This window comes from Anomalospiza imberbis, chromosome 29 (assembly GCF_031753505.1).
Source record: "Anomalospiza imberbis isolate Cuckoo-Finch-1a 21T00152 chromosome 29, ASM3175350v1, whole genome shotgun sequence".
NCBI classification, from domain to species: domain Eukaryota; kingdom Metazoa; phylum Chordata; class Aves; order Passeriformes; family Viduidae; genus Anomalospiza; species Anomalospiza imberbis.
The window spans coordinates 2,187,055-2,209,895 of record NC_089709.1 but is presented as its reverse complement, the minus strand read 5'-3'; the positions used below and the strand labels follow the sequence as shown (position 1 = coordinate 2,209,895).

The following is a 22,841-nucleotide window of genomic DNA, read 5'->3' as shown; positions in this document are numbered from 1 at the left end:
AAAATGACAATTCATCAAAAGCAAGATGTCATGCCTAAACACAGTCCGTTCCTACAAAGAGCTTGTTTTGAAAGAGAAATTGTGAGGGGAGAAGCACTGAAACGAGATCAACACATTTTGCTTTGGGCTTTTCAAGAAGGAACACTGAGCTTGTTGAAAAAAATCACTTTTCATTTTAATATTTCACATTATAGAGTCTAAAGTAATTTACTTTGCAATTTCACTCTGAGAAAAACATTGAAGTTTCATCTCTTGTTCTTCCTCAGAAGTGGAAGAAAGGGGGAAGGAGAAGGGAAGAAAAACTTCAAGTATTGCCAGTGAATTTAAAACATCCTCTTCCCCTTCTGGCTGTTCTAATAAGATCAGGAACCCCGCTCAGGAAAAATCTCATTCAAAATGTTTTCTCAACAACAACAAAAGAATAGGGATGGAAATGCCCACGGGAAAGGAGCAAGTTGGTGACCATTTTTTTGGTGAGGGAGAGGGAGATTTGGCGAGGACGAGGTCCCCTGGGATGGGGGAAGGGCCCATCTGGAACCACTTGTGGTTGATCCAACAACGCAGGAGCAGCAGCAGATGAAGCCTGTGGGGGCTGCACCAAACCCCCTCCCTTCAGTGGGAGCAGCCCTGAATCACCCACCAAAACCAGCCCAGGGCTCACCCAAACCTTCGGTGGGAGCAGCCCTGAATCACCCACCAAAACCAGCCCAGGGCTCACCCAAACCCTCTCTCTTCAGTGGGAGCAGCCCTGAATCACCCACCAAAACCATCCCAGGGCTCACCCAAACCCTCTCTCTTCAGTGGGAGCAGCCCTGAATCACCCACCAAAACCAGCCCAGGGCTCACCCAAACCTTCGGTGGGAGCAGCCCTGAATCACCCACCAAAACCAGCCCAGGGCTCACCCCGAGAGCAGCACTTCTGTCTCTGGCTGCCCTGGGGAGCACCAGCTCCAAACCTTCAGCCCAGGCAGCTGCTGATGAAATAGGAAGCGTTGGAGAAAGGCAAAGTGCTCCTGGATGAGGTGGAGCAGCAACTCAACCTGCAGCTGCTGGAGAGGCAGCAGCTGAGCAGGGCCTGCTCCAGCTGCTCTCTTGAAGGAGGATGCCACAAGATGTTGGAGATCTGTGGCAAAATTGTGCCCAGATGGGTGATCAGGAGCCGTGCTCAGGCTGCTGCAACCCTGAGGACAGAGCTGGGGCTCCCTTCCACCCAAAGTGCCACTGTCACACCTTGTCAGATCCTGCCAGGAGAAAGTAGAGGGAACAAGGAGGTGCTTGCTCCTTCCTACCGACCACTCTGCATGCACTCAGTACCAGGCAGCCCCAGGAGGAGCCATGCAAGTGGAGAAACAATCCACCAACACCAACCCTTTCAGCTGATCCTCTTTTGGGAAAACACTTCCAATCAAGAGGAGTAAAACAGGATAGAACTGGAGGGATGGCCAAGCCCCGGCAGACACCGTGCCCTGCTCCTCCTCTCCAGCACCTGCCTGGGGGTAGCTCTGCCTCCTGCTTCCCCGGCAGATTTTTCACCGCCACAATGGCTCAGGCACCGGTGCCGGGCCGATGCCAGGCACATCCCGGGCTGGAGCTGCCACCCCTTTTGTGTGAGGACATTAAAACCCCAGAAACGTTGGGGTGGCGGTGGGGGACCGGGGGCTGTCAGCGCGTGATGAGTGGCTGAGCGGCGTTGCCCGTCTGGCACCGGTGCCCCTCACCACAAATGCCATTGGCACAGCTCTGCACAAACAGCTTTTCAGGGCTCGCCTGGTTCTCCCGGCTGCCATAGAAACCCCCGTTCAGCTGAAAGTATATTAAAGGGTGGCGCTGGCCCTCGCGCTGAATTCATCACATTGTATTCCACTAGGGGAAAAAAGAGAAGAAAGCCCACCCCTTTGTGCCTCTGCCTTCGCTTTCTCTGTCCGAGGGAGATGGTCCCTCTCGGGTTCGTTTTGTGTTTGCAGTTGCGTGCCCCTCTCCCCAGGCGTGGCGCAGCCCTGGGAAGGACCACTTCACCCCACCAGCTCTCACCATCAGGCCTCTTCTCACTCCATCTCCCCACACGGCACCAAGGAAGCACCAAAAGGTTCCTCAGGATAATTTAAAAAAGCAGATATGAGAAAATGTGGGAGTAAATCCCTCCCTACTCCTCCAGCCTGCTCTTCTCCGTCGTTCCTCCCCAGTGCTGCAGACAGCCATAGGATAGAGAGGGAGCTGCAGCCAATGGGTCCCAACAGGGGTTTTTGGGAAGCAGGGACATATTTGGGCATGCACATCCCTGTCCTTACAGAACCAGGCTGAACAGGAAATTTCCAGCTTGAACAGCAGCAAAACTGCCATGGAGCACACCTCAAATATAGATGAAATTATCCGTGAGGCACGATTTGAAGAGGAATAAACTTGATTTTCCCCAACTGCTGAGCAAGCTCACCCCCTCAGCACGGGTGAGGCCCTGGCTCCAAAGCCTCTCGGAGCTGTGCAGAGAAGCTTTGCCCACCCTCAGCAGCCCAGGGGAGCCTTGGGGCAGCCCAGAGGTAATTTAGTCATTTCAGGCACATCAGCCGGCGCGAGCTGGGAGTCACCGATTCAAGCAGATTTCATGCCCTGCCACTGCCCGTATCTCTCTATCAGGGAGGCCAGCAGAGACCCTGCAATCCATGGTAGACCTTCAGCCTGCCCTGCACGACCGAGCCCTTGTTCCACCACAGCCAAGACCTGCTGAGCCCCAGGATGTTCTACATTCACGCCAAGTCGGAAGACTCCAACTGTGTCAGTCCAAACCCAGCACTTTGGGGTTATAACCTGAGCTTTCACTTGCAGAAAGGGAAAACCTCCCTGTTTCTTGCAGAGTTTGCTCATGTTTTTTAACAAATTCTCCTCCAGTGTCGTCATGTCCCATTCCAGCCCCACCCCCCAACCCCAAGGATTTCATTTTGTTGGATAATTCCTCCCAAGGCTTTCCATTCCAGCAAAAAGGAATCAGTTTTGCTCAAATTGATTAGCTTTTGTTTTTAGTCAGAGCAGTCCTCAACCCTAAACTGACCTCACTCCTCATTGCTTACGCCAGCGCCCACAGAGGTGCCTGAGCGCGGTCGCTGCCTCAAATCTGCCGTGAAAGCATTGCTTAAATTTAAAAAAACCCTTGCACCAATTTAATTTTTAAACCATTTATTTTACCTCCACTGACAATAAAAGCAGAAAGGATCAAAGCCAAGCCCCTTTGTGGCTCGGGGTGCCCCTTCCATCAGCGCGCTTTGTTCGAAACACCCTCAAAGAAACTCTCATTTTGGTCAAGAGCCAATTATAAAAATTGGGTTGGGGTTTTTTCTTAGCTTTAGAGGTGCAAAATTGTCATCACATCTGTAAAGCTATCAAATGGCCCTGCACAGGCGGTGCAGCAGGCAGAGGGAGGGGAGGGTGTGGATGGAGGGGATGCTCAAAGGCCGCTGCAGGAAGGCAGTTTCTCCTCTGTCCTCATCCCTCCTGCACAGCAGCATCTCCCCTTCCAGGGCTGGCTCCTGAGGACCACAGCACAGGGTTTCTGGCCTCTGAGAGCTCAGCTGTTCCCCACAGACACCCTGGGGGTCTCAAGGTGGAAAGAGGCCCCACGTCGCCCCACACAGCCCTGCAGAGCCCAGCAGCAGCACCAGGAATGGCCGGGTCCGAGCTGACACGGGTGCTGGAACGAGAGACTCGAAGGCTTCAGACCCACACGTGGGCAGGGGGTGTTTGGTGGCTGCCCAAGGGCCCATCCCACGGCCAGACTCGCTGCCAGGACACTTGTGCCCCAAATGGTTTGGTAACCCGTCCCTCTTGTGCCACACCTGCCACCCCCACCCCATGAACCCGCGCAGGGCAGAGCCCGGGGTCCCCCCGTGTCCCAGGGGGGGCACAGGAGCCCCACTCGGGGCCATGCCGGCACATCGCCCAGCTCGACGTCACCGTGGGGGGACCCTGCCACGCTCGTCTGGCCGCTCTCTGCCGATCTGCATCACAAAAGCCCCATTCTTGTGAACTTGGGCGACCTCCCGACCTCGCCAGCTCGGGGAGTGAATGGCTTTAGTCTGCCACGACCATCATGTCACTTTGATTAGTGCGTGAATAAACTCTCAATCCCGGGCTGGGGGAGGCAGGGCTGGCAGCAGCCGCTCTGCTCGCGGCACCCGCAGTCCCGCACCCCGGGGTGGCCCCGGGGGTCCCGCACCCGCAGCACCTTCGTCCCTCTGCCAGCTAAAGCACCCCGCCCTGCCCTGCCTGCACCATCCCCACCTCACCCCAACCTCTCCCACCGCTGTCAGCTGCCCACAGCACCCTCCCGGTGAGAGGAGTGGGCAGAATTAAATGTTTAAGGACGCGCTGGGAAATGCTGTGAGTCTTCCTCATTAGCTCAGTGCTCAAAACTCAGGCAGCAGCTCCAGAAGCATCGAGGGAAGCTCCCTGTGCATGCACTGTTGGAGCAGACTGGGCTGGATCCACCCAAATGTCCCATCAGCACCTGGAGGGGTTTGCAAAGGAGCCTCTGAAACATCGGACTCTTCCCAAATTGCACAGATGGTGGGCGGTAAGGGCATCCACCTCTGCCCGTGCCAGGGCAGGATCTCCTGAGCACACTGTGCTCTGGGTCAGGCTCAGCCACGTTTCTGGGACAACAGGCAGCCAGTGCTGCTCACCCAGAGGAGGGATGGGTGCTGTGGGGACAGCGGGGACAGCCAAGGACGCTTTCAGCTCCTCCAGATTTAGCAGCCGAGCCCAGCTCCAAAGGAATGGCCACACAATCCCCCCTCCACCAGCTTGGACCGAGAAACCAAGCATCGTGTCGGGGATCAAAAATTCCCCAAGAGGTTCTGGCCAGGCAGACATTTGTGCTTTTGGGGGAAAACCTGGGGAATCTCATCTTCCAGGAGAAGTGCACCTCAATTCGGAAGCCAAACTGCAGTGTGTAACCAGCCTGCTTTTGAGGAAAAGCTGAACTCCTGCGTGTCCCTCCCACGCGGGGCACGCGCCACAATATCTAATAAACTCCGAGTTGCTCAACACCCATCAAACCTGCCAAAATATCACCATTTTTAAGTCTAAAAATGCAAGATCTGTAGAAAAGGGCGAGGGAGACAGTAAATTAGGCCCTGCACGAAGGGTTCTACATGGGAAGCTAATGACCTTTTGTCTCTCCTGTCTGCAGACGGGCCTCATTTGCATGTATGCAGTTGGAATAATCTCGTCCATATTTCAAGCGTGTGGCTGCATCCCTGCGTCCTCCTCCAGAGAGGTTCCCTCCCGCTGTGCATGCCATTATCTGAGTGCAGCCACTTCAGGCTGCCTTTAAAGCCACCTAGTCGCCAGGCAGCCTTCTCCAGCCCCACAGGAGCCTCTCCCTGTGGTGGAGAAAGAGAGGTTTGAGGCCCCATATGTGGCAAAACAGAGAAGCCCTGATGTGGCGTGGCTGGGGGAGACCCCGAGCTGTGAGACCCCAAGAGCAGCGCCCACGCCTCAGCTCTGGGGAGCATCCCTGGGCTTTTGGGGGAGCTGCTCCAACCAACAGCCACCCCTCTCCTCCTCTGGAGGCTTTAGGCTGATCTCAGGTTTATGGACTCGAAACATTTTAGCAGATTCCTCTGCTGCAAGCTGAAGTCCTGGCATGCCCTTTGTTTGGTGCTTTGAGGATAATTTTGGTGCAATTGCCAGGTTGGAAGTAGAAAATCCGGGTGTCACTTGAGGTCTCTCCTCACCTCTCCCTCCTCACATTGCTCCTCCTCAAAGCCTGAGGCCTCTCAGAGCTGGTTTAGCAGCCCAGGGGGAAGCTGTGACCCTGCCTGGGGGCAGCTGATGTTTACTGGGGCCAAAGCAGCTCCTTGCAATGTCCACAAACCCAACGCCCACTCAAGGTGAGGGGCAGCCAGGTGACTTTGGCAGGGCACAACTCGCCCAGCAGAACCAGTGGCAGGTCTTGGCCTCCCCCAGCCCCCAGCCTCACCCACCTGCCCCAGAGAAGGAGCAGCCCCAGCTCAGAGCACCCTGGGCTGCAGGAGCCAGAGAAATGCCACCCCTGGAGCACCCTCCGTGCCAGCACCCCGGAACTCTGAGCCCCGGGGTCTCCCCAATTCCTCCCCAGCCCTTTCCAAGGCTTCCAGCAATAAAGATAAAATAGCTCCCATTTTGGGGCGCTCCAGGGAGCCCCAGGAGCCGGGCTCAGCCCAGCCCTGGCCGTGTGGGCACAGAGCACCCCGCTAACAATGACTCCTCCCGTCCTGGCGCTGGGAAGGCAGCGCCGTGGCGCACACAAGCCCTCAGACAGGCAGAGCTGTCAATCCGGCCCCGATCTCTCAAAAGATTGATTAAGGACGAAAAAAAAAAAAAAAAAAAAAAGAAAAAAAAAAAGGAAAAAAAAAAAAAACAAACAAAAGAGAAAAGAGAACTTATGGACATGAGCTGAGAGGCGGGGAAAGAGGGGAGGGGAAATGAGCCGGGCCAAGTTAAAATTCCGACAGAGAAGTTGCAGCTGAACTATAGAGTCTAGACAAGCATTCACAGCCCCGGCCCCGATTGTTATAGAGCCCCTATTGTCTTAATTAACCATTTTAGCAGCAATGGAAGCAGACAAACCTTTTCTTCTCCATCCCACCCCTCCTCTGCTGCACACTCATGCAGACAAACAGCACCAAGTCAAGTGCTTTGATTTAAAAACCCCTCAGCATATCCACACACACCTTCTTTAGGGGCAGAGCTTTGCAAGGTTCGTTGAGAAAATCACTCGCCAAACAAGCAAGGGGAGAGGGGCGAGCTGGAGGTGGGGAAAAAAGAAATGCAAATCCTGATGCAACATGAATGGGAACAAATGGGTTGATTCTTTTAATCTCCTAATGTGCTTAATAAAGCATTATTGCAATGCAAATTTTATTTTAATGCTGTACATATTTTATTTGACATGCTGGTAATTTTAGTTGGCTGAACAATCCATTGCTTTGTTTTACTGAGTTATTTCTGTTTGGGGGGATACTTTTGAGGGTATCATGGGACCTCTGCCAACCAATATCCCCTGGGAATCTCTGCAGCACTGTCTTCAGAGGCTTAAGCTAAAAAAAAAATAAATAATTAAGAGGGCCAAATTCTCCTCTCGTGACCCTGATAGAAACGCAGGAGCAATGCAGGAGCAAATCTCACCCCCCTCTCTGAACCCTCACGAGCTTCACAGCCACTTTTCACTCATCCCATCTTGCCCTCCTGCCATCCCATCCCATCCCATCCCATCCCATCCCATCCCATCCCATCCCATCCCATTCCATTTGCACTCTTTCAATGACTGCAGTGGGAAAAGTCTGAAGGTTCCTCTTGCCAAGGGCACCAGCGTGAGGGTCTGCCCCGGGTGCCCAGGGAAGGGACACCTGCACAGAGCCCTGCTGGTCCTGGGATGCTCCAGCCCAAACCAAAGGCAGGGAAGAGCCTTCCATTCCTGAATCCAACCTTCTCTAGGTGGGTTTGGGATTTGTCTGCTCATGAGGGTGACTGCCCCTGCAGGAGGGGTTTGCATGAGGCATTCCCAGTTCCTGTCCACAGTGTTATTAAAATTGTCCCTCTCCCACCATCAACCAAAACTTGGCATCAGCAGCAGTTTCCCTGAAAGAAATCAGGGGGCTACACACATTTCGAGAGCCAACCTCACCTCGAATGGGGGGAATCTGCTTCATTTTATGCCACAGTGTCAAGGTACAAACCTGATTGCTAAAGAAAGAAATTAGTGACAATTATAATCATCGTGCTGGGCTGCAGCTCTCTAATAGAAAACTGTCACTTTGGAGGATAAATACAGCTCAGGAGCTCTATGTGTGTATGTGTGTGTGTGTGTGTAAAAGCCTGGGAGCACTCCTGAGTCCACTCAGAACGGGGCTTTTTTTCAGGACAGCTGATCATGAAACAGCCTCCCACATGCCAGAAAAACTTTATATTTGATATAAAGAAGGAGGGTTTTACAATGATGGTGGTGACGCCCTGGCACAGGTTGCCCAGAGAAGACTGCCCCACCTCTGGAAGTGTCCAAGGCTCGGTTGGATGGGGCTTGGAGCAGCTTGGGATAGTGGAAGAATTGAGATGGGTTTAAAGGCACCTTCCAACACACAACGTTCCATGATTCCATGTAGCGAACTCAGGGATTGCTCTTCTCCCCCACGAGATGAGCTGAAGGCCAGAGAAAAACCACATGAAGCACTTTAGGAGACACTAGGTGGAGAAGCACAGAAAAGGCATGCAAAAGCACTTGTGGGGTCCTGGGGCTGGAGATCCCTACAGCAGAGTCTGCAACCCCTTCCCATGTCACTGAGCTCCTCCTGCCATCTCCTCAGGGCAGGTGGAAGCACTGCCAAATCTTTTGCAAAGGGCTTGAGTGCAGAGGGAGAATTCCTTGCTGCAAGCCTGGAGATCCAGATCCCAAATCTGTGTGGCAGGTTTGGGAGCAGTCAGGAAGTTCTCCCTGTCCTCCGCTCAGGCCTACAAGTGCCCAAGTCCTTGCAGCAGAAGGTGTGGAAACCAGAGGCACAAAGGGAGGCAGTGCTGGTCCCTTGACTCTGGGGAGCTGGGATCCCTCTTCAGCCAGCTGCAGCAGTTTAGAGATGTGTCAGGAAGCCTTTCAGTGCCTGAGCACCAGCAGGGAAGGGCTGCAGGAAGGATTAAGGGGATTAACATGGTCCGGGAGCTACTTCCAAGAGATTTGCCACATTGGAGATATCTGGGCTGCAGTGCAGGAGGGCTGAGCTGGAACCCTTGCCCTTGCTGAGGGAGCAGGGAGTTTGAGAATCGAAAGAGGTCCAAAATACATCCTGCTCTGTGCTGGTGCTCCCTTAAGACCTGCCACTGAGCTGCCGCTGGTGAGCCCAGGATGCAGAGCAGCATTTCTGGGGAGGAAAAACCAGTTCTGTTTAGCCACGTTCACAGCCAGGTCTGCAAACTTGTGAATTCCCACACGCTTCATTCCTACAGGAACAGAGACCACAGAGACTCCTCACTTTGTGCCGGGGAGGCCTGGGGGGCACGAACCCAAAGGTGTGAGCTTGGCCTCCAGCCACCCACCAAAGGGCAGCCAACAAGCCCAGCTGGCACATTCCTTCCCACCCACATCACCTTCTCTAGGCGATGGCCACTCCAAGCACAGCAAAAGAAATTTCCTGATTGTCTTCCAGAAGTGGAAATCCTACAGAAATGATTGGGGTTACAAGCACCCCCAGTAAAACCTTTGACACCATCCTCAACCCCAGCCAGAGCTTTTAGGTCATAGAAATACAGGGGGCAGAGCTGCAGTGCAGGACAGGCTGCAGCATGGACACCCACCATGGCATGGACACCCACCATGGCATGGACATCCACCATGGCATGGACACCCACCATGGCATGGACACCCACCACGGCATGGACATTTACCACGGCATGGACACCCACCACGGCATGGACACCCACCATGGCCTGGACACCCACCACAGCATGGACACCCACCACGGCATGGACACCCACTATGGCATGGACACCCACCATGGCATGGACACCCACCATGGCATGGACACCCACCATGGCATGGACATTTACCACGGCATGGACACCCACCACGGCATGGACACCCACCATGACCTGGACACCCACCACAGCATGGACATTTACCATGGCATGGACACCCATCATGGCCTGGACACCCACCATGGCATGGACATTTACCATGGCATGGACACCCACCACGGCATGGACATCCACCATGGCCTGGACACCCACCACAACATGGACACCCACCACAGCATGGACACCCACCACAGCATGGACACCCACCACAACATGGACACCCAACACAGCATGGACACCCAACACAACATGGACACCCAACACAGCATGGACACCCACCACGGCATGGACACTCACCACAGCATGGACACCCACCATGGCATGGACACCCACCACGGCATGGACACCCACCATAGCATGGACACCCACTATGGCATGGACACCCATCATGGCATGGACACCCACCACAGCATGGACATCCATCATGGCCTGGACACCCACCACAGCATGGACACCCACCACGGCATGGACACCCACTATGGCATGGACACCCATCATGGCATGGACACCCACCACAGCATGGACACCCACCATGGCATGGACACCCACCACAGCATGGACACCCACCATGACCTGGACACCCACCACAGCATGGACATTTACCATGGCATGGACACCCACCATGGCCTGGACACCCACCATGGCATGGACATTTACCATGGCATGGACATCCACCATGGCCTGGACATCCACCATGGCCTGGACACCCACCACAACATGGACACCCACCACAGCATGGACACCCACCACAGCATGGACACACACCACAACATGGACACCCAACACAGCATGGACACCCAACACAGCATGGACACCCACCACGGCATGGACACTCACCACAGCATGGACACCCACCACGGCATGGACACCCACCACGGCATGGACACCCACCACAGCATGGACATCCACCACGGCATGGACATCCACCATGGCATGGACATCCACCACGGCATGGACATCCACCATGGCATGGACACCCACCACGGCATGGACACCCACCATGGCATGGACACCCACCATGGCATGGACATTTACCACGGCATGGACACCCACCACGGCATGGACACCCACCATGACCTGGACACCCACCACAGCATGGACATTTACCATGGCATGGACACCCACCATGGCCTGGACACCCACCATGGCATGGACATTTACCATGGCATGGACACCCACCATGGCATAGACATCCACCATGGCCTGGACACCCACCACAGCATGGACACCCACCACAGCATGGACACCCATCATGGCATGGACATCCACCATGGCCTGGACACCCACCACAACATGGACACCCACCACAGCATGGACACCCACCACAGCATGGACACACACCACAACATGGACACCCAACACAGCATGGACACCCAACACAGCATGGACACCCACCACGGCATGGACACTCACCACAGCATGGACACCCACCACAGCATGGACATCCACCACGGCATGGACACCCACCACAGCATGGACATCCACCACGGCATGGACATCCACCACGGCATGGACATCCACCATGGCCTGGACACCCACCACGGCATGGACACCCACCATGGCATGGACACCCACCATGGCATGGACATTTACCACGGCATGGACACCCACCATGGCATGGACACCCACCATGACCTGGACACCCACCACAGCATGGACACCCATCATGGCATGGACATCCACCATGGCATGGACACCCATCATGGCATGGACATTTACCATGGCATGGACACCCACCATGGCATGGACCTCCACCATGGCCTGGACACCCACCACAGCATGGACACCCACCACAGCATGGACACCCATCATGGCATGGACATCCACCATGGCCTGGACACCCACCACGGCATGGACACCCACCATGACCTGGACACCCACCACAGCATGGACATTTACCATGGCATGGACACCCACCATGGCCTGGACACCCACCATGGCATGGACATTTACCATGGCATGGACATCCACCATGGCATGGACATCCACCATGGCCTGGACACCCACCACAACATGGACACCCACCACAGCATGGACACCCACCACAGCATGGACACCCACCACAACATGGACACCCAACACAGCATGGACACCCAACACAACATGGACACCCAACACAGCATGGACACCCACCACGGCATGGACACTCACCACAGCATGGACACCCACCACGGCATGGACACTCACCACAGCATGGACATCCACCATGGCATGGACACCCACCACGGCATGGACACCCACCATAGCATGGACATCCACCATGGCCTGGACACCCACCATGGCATGGACATCCACCATGGCATGGACATCCACAATGGCATGGACACCCACCACGGCATGGACACCCACCACAGCATGGACATCCACCATGGCCTGGACATCCACCATGGCATGGACACCCATCATAACATTGGCATCCACCACGGCATGGACACCCACCATAACATGGACACTCACCACAGCATGGACATCCACCAAGGTATGGATATCCACCATAACATGGACACCCACCACAGCCTGCAGCAAGGCCAGAGACCCACCATGCCTTCCTAGCAATCAAGCTGGCCCCTGTCCTGATGGCTCCTGTGTTCCAGGTGGTATCTCCTCAGGCCCACAGGTGGGATCACGGTGTTTTTCTGCCACCCAGCTGCTGGGACTCTGCTCAGTGACCACCCAGAGGGGTGCTGGGTGCCTGGAGCAGGTGGACTGACCATCACATGCAAGGTCCATTGTGTGCGTGCTGCAACCATCACATGTGTTCCACCTGTTCCATGTGTCCTCCAGCCATCAGGTGTGTGCTCCATCCACCATGTGCGTGCTTGGTTACGTTCATGCTCCATCCATTACATGTTCTCCAGTCACCACGAGTGTTCTCCAGCCATTACACACACGTTCCAACCCTCACGTGCACATTCCATCCATCACCTGCATTCCCTATCAATCACAACCATCCTGCAACCATCACATCCATCCTCCAATCATCACAACCATCCTCCAACCATCACATCCATCCTGCAAACATCACATCCAACCTCCAACCATCACATCCAACCTCCAACCATCACATCCATCCTCCAACCATCACATCCATCCTCCAATCATCACAACCATCCTCCAACCATCACATCCATCCTGCAACCATCACATCCAACCTCCAACCATCACATCCATCCTCCAATCATCACAACCATCCTGCAACCATCACATCTATCCTCCAATCATCACAACCATCCTGCAACCATCATGGGCATCCTGCACCCATCACATCCATTCTCCAACCATCATAACCATCCTCCAATTATCATGGGCATTCTCCAACCGTTGTGTGCATCCTCCAATGATCACATCCATCCTCCAGTGATCACATGTGTCCTGCAACCATCACATCCATCCTCCAACCATCACAACCATCCTCCAACCATCGTGTCCATCCTCCAACCATCATAGGCATCCTCCAACCATTGTGTGCATCCTCCAACCATCACAACCATCCTCCAACCATCACATCCATCCTCCAACCATCACATCCAACCTCCAACCATCACAACCACTCTCCAATCATCTCATCCATCCTCCAACCATCACAACCATCCTCCAACCATCACAACCATCCTCCAACCACCGTGGGCATCCTCCAGCCATCATGGGCATCCTCCAACGATCATATCCATCCTCCAATGAACACATGTGTCCTCCAACCATCTCATCCATCCTCCAACCATCACAACCATCCTCCAACCATCACAACCATCCTCCAACCATCGTGGGCATCCTCCAGCCATCATGGGCATCCTCCAACGATCATATCCATCCTCCAATGAACACATGTGTCCTGCAACCATCACATCCATCCTCCAACCACCACACCCATCCTCCAACCACCACAACCATCCTCCAGCCATCACAACCATCCTCCAACCATTGTGTGCATCCTCCAACCATCTCATCCATCCTCCAACCATCACAACCATCCTCCAACCATCACAACCATCCTCCAACCACCACATCCATTCTCCAACCATCACAACCATCCTCCAACCATCGTGGGCATCCTCCAGCCATCATGGGCATCCTCCAATGATCATATCCATCCTCCAATGAACACATGTGTCCTGCAACCATCACATCCATCCTCCAACGATCACAACCATCCTCCGACCACCACACCCATCCTCCAACCACCACATCCATCCTCCAATCATCTCATCCATCCTCCAACCATCCAGGCCTGGCTTAGGGAGAGCACAGACAAGTCCTGTGCCCTGCAAAGTGGCTGCAGGGGCCCAGAGGATGGCAAGGCTGTTGTTGGTCCTGCACAGTGCACGAGACGCTCCATCTTTGCTAATGCCTCCAGGCATGCTCTTAATGTTACCCCTCTAATAATAATATTTCATCTGCCTTATCTGATTAGGTTAGGCTCATTTGATTTTTGCAAAACACCTTTAATCACCTTGCAAATTCCCCATCATTGCAAACAGAACCACCACAAACATTACTGGCAATCTGAGTTTTATTTTCAGCAATCTTTTTTTTTTTTCATATGCAAGAAAGACAGTTGTAAAAAAAATAATTTTAAAAATATGAACAAGACAGAGGCTGAGAAAACATTAACAAGGCCCTATGCTTTCTGCTAAAGTGCCTTCATTTCATTATCATTAAATTTGCCTAGTAATTAGATTTCAGTGCATGAATATTTTAAAAAAATGTAACAGACAGGCTGTCAAAAAAAAGCACGACAACATCAATTCGATAATTTTTTAGACAGAGACATTCATAAGCAATTAACACAGATTTCCTGGGGTTGGAGACTCTTTTTCTTTCTTTTCTTCTTTTTTTTAAATTTTTTTCCTATTCTTCCAGACTTATATTCTTCACCTGAAATTAAAAGAAAAATAAAATTACTGTAAACATCAGCCCATTCTGCCCTTTTTCCCTGTTTGCTAACATGATTTCAGTGCCATTTCCCCCTTGCTTAGCATGCTCCAGCACTCCTCCCCCCACCTCCCACCCCAGCCTTGCTAAACACGGGCAGGCACAAGGTTGGGTCATCCATCAGACCTCCCCACTCCTGCAGGACCAGATTAAATTAAGGTTGCATGAAGCTTCTGTCTTGATCTTCAGGCATTTCTGCTGAAAACAGTGATTTTGATCACTATTTGCATAATGTACAGTTACGTATTCACTGGGTCCCTAATTATACGATCTGTGTTCGACACCGCTCCAGACGCGAGAGGCTTGTGCAGGGCATACCAACCACTGCTCGCAGCATTCCTGCTTCTGCTCCGGCTCCAGGTGAGCCCAGGAGAATCCATCCCCTCCCCACAGTCCTCCCTGCAGGCTGGAGCCACCGGCCAGGGGTGGCCAAGGCCCCGTTTGCCCTTCCCACCTTGTTTGTGGGTGACACACCAAGAGCTGTGCCAGTCCCTGCCCTACAGCTGCCAAAACTTTGTCCTCTCATTTTCATCCTCTCATTTTCATCCTCTGGGATGCACATGAGGCCCACAAGCCTCTCTTGCTCACCCTGCACATTTCCAACAGCATCAAAAGGTGGATGGAAAGCAGCATAGTCCCTTTTCCCCCCTTTTTTTATCTCCTCAGCAGTCTCAGAAGAACCTCACATGCTGGAAGAAAACCCAGCCGGGGGCTGTTTGCTGAGATGATTCAAGGTCTGAGCTGCTTTGGAGGTGGGAGGAGCACATGGGAGGTTTAGGCCACGCCTGGAACCAGCACAGACCCCAGCCCACGTTTCCAACATGACTGATGTGGTGCCACTGACCCCATGGAGATGCCCACAAGGAGATGGTTGCTCACCAGCAGCTTCTTGCACTTGCAGGGGCCAAGTTCCCACTCCCTCCTCAACTCTTCATCTGGAAAACAGCAACATTTGCAAGGATTTTCATAGAATTGTGGAATGGTTTGGATTGGAAGGGACCTTAAAGCTCATCTCATTCTACCCTCTGCTGTGTCCAACCTGGCCTTGGACACTTCCAGGGATGGGGCAGCCACAATCAGTTTCATTTCAGACAGAGCTTCCCAAGTTCCTGTGTTTAGTACAAAATCAGGTCCAACACCTGAAACATTCCAAAGACCTTCTGCACAGCTCCAGCCCTAACTTCAGTGGAGCCCTTGGAATGCCAGCAGACCTGGTGTTACGTGTGTGCTCTTACAAGAGCAACATTATGCAGTGAACCCGACCTGGGTCAGCTCACCTGCAGACAGGAAGCCAAAATTACCTTTTCAGGTGTTAAAAAGTATGAGCCAGAGCTAAGAGGTGTGCTGAGAAGACAATAAACAAAACCCCAAACCACAATTATTTGACCTAAACATAGGTGGGTGTTTAAAAGCCATTATTTGTGTTATTTTTTTATTATTGTTATCATCATGATCATCATCTCTGGCAAATTAGGAATTCACAAAACAGCCACATACAAAGAAAATCCTGGACCTCAACTCAGGTCATGCCTTCCTAAAATCTCCTTTGCAAGGTTTTATCGGCAAGAGCAGGGAGTAGAAGCAGTTGGTACAAGCAGCTGAAAGACCAAATCAAAAGCATGTGAGCAGATTAAAGAATCAATCTCTCCGTTTGATGCAGAGGAAATCCCACTAATTATAAAGAAGGGGCTTATTTCCTGGAGTCACTCTGTTTGAAGTCATCAAAACTAGTAATACTTAATTACTCTACTTTATGGAATATATAACATCGAGGCCCTTCGCCACCAGCCCACTGCTGCCATGGCTGGTGCTGGGTTTCCAGGGGGATGTGGTGATGTTCCTCCTCTACCTATGCCCTTATTTATTCAAATGAAGCCCTTAACAGCCCTCACATGAGCCTGCGGGGAAGCATTTAAATGTGCTTTAAAAGGAGGTTGTAATGAAAAAAAACCCGGAGTGATTTAGCCCTGCGAGTTACCTGGCTATTACTGAGATGTGAGTGCGCTACGCGTGTGCCGGCAGACTCCTGCAGAATCAGGTACTGAAGATTAAACCAGACTGAAGGTATTTGCCTCATCCTAATCCTTGAAAAGGAAAGGGGACTGACAGGGCTGTGACTGAAACACGGCCCTTCGGACCTTGCTGAGCCAGCTCTGAAGGTCCAAGAGCGAGCTGCCAGCTTCTGGTTCATGGACACATCCAGATGACATCCATGGATGGGTGAGAAAGCACAGTCAGGTGTCTTGAAGAAATGAAAGGAGGCACGAGATCTTCTCAGAAGTGCTATGAAGATATCTAAAATGGAGGAGTCCCAGGACAAATCTGGTTGGATGGGTTTGCCCAAAGGCCAACAACCGCCAGTCTCCTCAAACACCATGGTAAAGCTTGAGTTTCTGGCACTGGGTGATTCACATGGAGGGGAATCACAGATTCCATTAAAAACTCGTGATAATCCTATTTTTACAGGTTGACAGAAACCTTGGAAAACGTGACCCAAGAGGTTCAGGCAGCAAAAGGCAAGTAAGTTCCTTTTTGCCATCCCTGGTGTGGTCTCAAGCAGATCTGAGTATTCCCAATTGCATCCCTGGCCCCGATGCTGCTCCCAGCGCCTGAGTCTGCAAGCAAAGACTTTCCTGATAAGGGAGCAAAACCCCAAAGCTCTCTCCCAGGATACCATGAGGTTCCCTAAGCCCAAAACTCTTCAAAAGGTAAACTCCAGGGAGCAGATATGGTGAAGAGCTGCCCAATTTCCGTGGCTGAGGAGCACCAGGAAAACCCAGGTATGGGTTTGACTTGCTCAGGTCTGGCTGGTTATGAGACATTTTCCAAATTGCTCTTTTTCCAGCTAAGATGGTAAGTGTTGCAGGGGAGGGACGGGAGCACAGCTCTTCCTTCATCAGCACCTGCACACACCCACCTGGGGCTGTAGGAGCTGCACAGACACCACCATTGGCAATGGCAATACCGATTATTACCAATGGCAATAATGAATCTCCTGCTCCATCCTGGAGCTTCTTCCAAATCATTGAGTCCAGCAGGGAAAGCACATGGAGGTGTGGAGCCATGAGCCTCTGTTTGAAATTCTGCACATACCATGGCATCAGGAATGTCCCAGGAATGCTGCTTTGGAGTCATGAGGCCTCACAGACAGGAATTGTGGGTGAAAAGGGTTTGTTTCCCCTAAGACAGAAGGGAAAGAAATCTGCTAAGCCTTGGTTTGACCTGACTGGGAAATGCAACTGGGCTCCAGACTAGCTTGGCTGGTCTGAAAAATCCCTTTTAAGATGTCTGAGCCTTGTAGAAGCATAACTTGTCTCTAAAAAGCCCTCTGCCTGCATGAGGCCCCTTGCAATTCTGCTGCTGCTGGGAGAACAGGTGGGTGCCGTGCTGAACAGCACCCACAGGGCAGGGATCATCAGCACCTGCTGCTCCCCCTGCTCTTGGCTGTGCCCTTCCTTGGTGGAGATCAGGCTCCAGAGAGGCCCCAGCACTGCTGGGCTCTGTAGGAGGATGGGAGTGCACTGAGGCATCCACACAGAGCTGGGGGATCAGGGCTCAGTGGCCAGCCTGGTCACAGCCTGGTCTGCTCTGGGTCCCAAGGACTGCATGGCCCTAGCAGGACCTTCCCTGCTGGGAGCTCTCCTTTGGAGAGCAAGAATCCACCCGGAGGGGCACAGCTCAGAGCTGTCTTTTCTCTGTCTTTTACATGCTTGGGGGCGTGAATCAAAATATTTCCCCAAGCGACACAGAGAACTCCAGTATTTCACCCACTGCGGGTGGTGGGAATAGTTCAAACAGGACCTGAAATAAAACTCTCACATTTCAGTCCCTCTGGAACTGAGAAACACCCACAACAAGCCTATAGCTGATTTTTTTTTTTTTTTTTTGCCTCATTTCTTCAGCTCTAAGATATCAAAGGAGAAAAAGGATCTGCTGCAAGGCAAATATTCCTGTCTTTGCTGGCTGGCAAGAGACCTGCCAGGAAGGAGCTGTATTTTATCCAAAGAGGCTTTCTAGGGCTGGACACAGCCTCCCCTGTGATCTATCATGGCACAGGCAGCAGGGAGGAGCAGACACAGGCTGCTCAGACCTGGGACTCAGCCCTGCATCTCCATCTCAGCCATGACAGTGATGACCTGCTGCCGGTGGGAAGGAGCCCGGGCTGCACCCCTCAGGGCTCTGGGCAGAAGGATGGATTTAACCCCCCTGGTCCAAGCCCTGTCCTAGGTCACAGCTCCAAGCTCTTCTAACAGCAGAGCACAAACTAAACTTTGGGGGCTGCTGCTCTGAGACCACAGGCAATGGACTTTTTTCTCTACAACCTCAAAACGTGGGCTCAGGCACAGGTGGGTTCTGTGACTGAAAAATAAACACACCCACAAGAGCTAAACCTTCCTGCAAGAGAAGGACAAGGCTTAAATGCTCTACTCAGAGAAGTGTGCAAGGGGGTCCAGCTCTCCTGCTGGCTGTCCCTGGAGGAAGCGGTGAGCTGGTCCCCACTGCCATCACAGAGCGAAGACCTCGCCACAGCCTGGCTGAGGTCTGTTTGTCACTTTTCCTTCATTATTTGCAGTTTGTACACAGGCGTCATTAGGGATTCATTCGGTTTCCCTAGCAGCAGGCATTAGTCTGGCTTCCCTTTCCCCCTTCTCTCACCAGCGCCCTTTATTTTTAGTGTCTTATTTACAGTTTGACAGAGTAACTGTAACCCTTGCAAGCTACTCCAGCGGCTTTAATCGGGGGAATAATGAGTCCTGTCTGGCGATGAATAGAATTTAGGGGACAGATTGTTCCACACTCGCCCGGTGGGGTAATTTATTTATGTGCGCACTTGTCAGGAGGAGAAAGGGACGGGGGATCTGTATGCACCGAGGACATTGCCGGCGCTGAAAGGGAAGGGAGAATGGAGCCAAACGCCCCAGATCCCGCTGCCCACCGCCCCCCCCGCCCCTCCGGCAGCTGAATGCCTCCGGTGGCCGTGAACTTGGATGGGCCGAAAGCCCCATTCCCAGGCCCTCGGCACGTCAGCGGGGCCGCCGGGCGGCTGGGCTGCGGCAGCGGGCTCGGGGCTCCAGATGGGTCCGGCCGCGGCGGGCAGCCCTCCCCGGCACTGCCCCGCATAGCCGCGGCACGGGGAGCAGCCCCATAGCAACCGTACAGTAGCAGGAGCACAGCGGGGGTCTGGGAAGAGAGGCAAAGCCCTCGGAAAAATACAGGATGGGTCCAGACAATGGCTCTCTCTCATATCATAAATTACACGGCAGCAACAAAAAGCAGCGGATCCTGCCCTCTTCCCCCGCTCCCACAGCCCGGGCGCTCGCTGCACGCCGCTGGGCATCCCCGGGCATGGGGACAGCACGAGGGCTTGCCGAAGGGGAGGTGGAGGCATTGCACCTCCCAGCCCACCGCATCCCCTTCACCCTCTCCCTGTCCCCTCAAAGCACATTTCCTTTGCTCCACAGCTTTTCTGCTTTCTGCCTCGCAGGCCTCTGCCTGTTGCACCACGACTCTGGTCCTTCAGCCAGCGCTGGCCGTGCCCAGGATCCGGGAGAAGCAGCTCCTGGTCCAGAAGCAGGAGGGTTTCTCCTCCTTCTGCTCTCGATGGAAAAGGCCCTTCTACTCCCTTTTGATTCTCCCTGTCTCAAGGCTGGGAGCATTTTACATCTTAGAGGCAGCAGCAGCAAGGTCTCAGCTCAGCGTTTTCCAGGAGATGGCTGGAGCCGGACCAGGCTGCACCACAGCCATGCCGTGCCAAGCAGGACACTGGGATCCACCAAGCTTCAAGGCCACCTCAGCCAGGAGATGGCCCTCACTAGCAGAAAGGATCCACCTTGCAGAGACACTGAGAAGAGGCAGCACAGGACTGCAGGGGGTCTTTTTGCACCCCCACCTGCCAGGGTAAAAGAGGAGAGTCTCAGGCTGCTCACTCCCACTCAGACATGGAGGGGCTCAAGCTCCACCTGAGCTTGTTGCTGATGTCTCTTAAACCTCTCTCTGCTTAGCCCATCTACACTTGGTAACTTTCCTTTACAAAACCTCAAAGTTAGTCTAGAATTACATTTTCTACTTAAGTGAGGACACATTTTAAGTACCCAGTGTGGCATCAGGACACTCCTGCTCTGGCAACACCCTTTTCACGCCAGTGTAGCCGTTCTGGCTGCAGGGGATTTTCCTTCACTGCCCTACTGTCAGTAGAGTCAGGAATGAAATGGCCACAGCCAGACTGATCCCGGTTACTGTGATGGTGCAGAGCATCTTCCTGTTCCTGGAGTTTTACCAGTTTACCAGCATACTGGGAGAGAACTGGGTGAGCCACATGACTCTGAGTCCAAGCAGTCACCCAGACACACCTCACCCAGCCTGGGTGCCTCTCACAGGTGAGGGGGCTACAAGGACCACAGCTTCTGGCTACCTTACACTTCAAACCATGGAAGCAGCAAGTTAGTGGGCAGTGCAGAGGACTAAACCAGGCAGAAAGCACTGACATCACATCTGTAAGCCATGGAACAGAGAACTAGTCTTCTCTGCATGTCCACTGGAGTAGAACTCGTGTGATGGTCCCGGCACTTTGTCACCACAGCCTGGGGCCGAGGGTGATGCACCAGCTGCTTGGGAGCAAAGGTTTGACCAAGGGTCCTACAGCTGCAGAGCTCTCAGCCAGCACAAGCACCTGAGATGCACGTGGGAGTCTGGCAAGATGGGGACAGTGTCTGCTCAGACCCCCAGACAGGACCTCACCCCAGGGACCCTGCACCAGCCCCTGGCCAAAGGATGCTCCAGCCCAAGAGCCAATTTCAGGCAGACCCCCCTTGGCAGAGAGGCTGAAACCTCTCCTTGCTCTGCTGAACTCAAGGCGGGACTTTTCAAAATGTGAGAAAAGTTCTTTGCACCGGGAACCTGTCTCTGCCCTGCCGAGAGCTTTGGTGCGTGCCCAGCCCCTGCCCTGCTCCGTTCTGCCGAGGGAGCAGAGCGGTGCCGATCCCAGCCAAACCTGCGGCACCGCCACGTCGGGCCTGGGGAGGGGGAACCTCCTCCCGGGTACAATGACTGTCTATTCTGCTGATCACAAGCCTAATCCTCTTTGGTTTTTAATTGGCATTTGGGCTAAGCTGATTTAAACCTCTTCACCTTGTTGGGTCCCCCCTCCCCACTTCTTTCTTTTCTATTTTTTTTTTTCCTTCTTTTTTTTTTTTCTTTTTTATTTTTTTCTGACCAAATAACAACGCTGCCATCACCAAGTCCCCGGCACAATGACAGCTTTGTGCAAGGGCGAGAGGAGAGGAAAGGGAAAGGGAGGGGGAGAAGGGAAATGTGCTGAACACACTCGGAAACAATGCAGAGTTTGTGATTCAGACTTGACCACTGGCAAAGCACCCGCTTCAGCTGCGCCTCGATAATAAACGCACTGTCCCTTCCCAGCACCTCTCCCCTGCCCATCGCCTCCTCCTCGGGCCAGCTGCCCACAGGTGTGGGCTCTACCTGCCATCCATCCCCATCCCTTGAGGGACACAGCTTCCCCACGCCCCAGTGTGACCCACCACAGCGGTACCACATCCCCGGGCTCACCAGCGAGTGGCCCACAGTGCAGTGGGCAGGATGGGCATGTCCTGGTGTCCTCTGCACCCTGTCTGTGCCCGTGCTGCTGCTGTGTCCCCTGGTGCTGGTCAGCAGCCCTGGTCAGCAGCCCTGGTCAGCCTGGACAGGCGCTGGTGTAAATCAGGATCCACATCATGCTCCAGGCCAGGGTAGGGCAGGGAGAGGAGGAGGAAGATGAGGTGGGATCAGCCGTGGTGAGGGGCTTCTGCTGAGGGTCCTGCTGGCAGCTGCTCATGGCTTTTGGAGGGTGGGGTTTTCCATATAACCCCCACTCCTGATTCACATAATGATGAGCCAATCTGAGCTAAAACCAAACACAGCAGAAACACCTTTATTATCTCCTTTCCATTTAACAGGTAACCCTCCCTCCCCTATTTTTGTTTGTTCCTGTGGATGAGACAGACACCTCTCCCAGGGCTTGGGCATTACGAGTTAACAAACCCACAGAAAAAGATGTTAAACACAGAAAAAAATCCAGATGTTTGAGACTTTGGGCCAAGTGGTCAGCAAGGAAGGTACTGGTGACCACAGAAATTTTGGCTCCTCTTTTTCCCCCCCAACGTGGTGACCATGAGCTCTCACCAGTCCCCACACACTTGCCATGGAGACACTCAGCCCATCCTGGCAGCCTGCTGGTGCCAGACCCAGTGTAAGTTTAGGGAAACTCTTTCAAAAAAATCCAAAATTTAAAAAAATTCCCTTACCAGGATATTCCCAGT

General features: G+C 53.3%; 1 long non-coding RNA gene across 1 annotated transcript; it reads right to left on the bottom strand.

Annotated features, from left to right (window-relative positions):
• Positions 1-14,086: 14,086 nt before the first annotated feature.
• Positions 14,087-22,816, bottom strand: LOC137463550 (uncharacterized). The gene is made up of 2 exons (XR_010993938.1): positions 22,093-22,816; positions 14,087-14,469 (listed from the first exon to the last, which is right to left on the bottom strand). It is a non-coding gene; the product is annotated as an uncharacterized lncRNA (long non-coding RNA).
• Between the last annotated feature and the right edge of the window lie 25 nt (positions 22,817-22,841).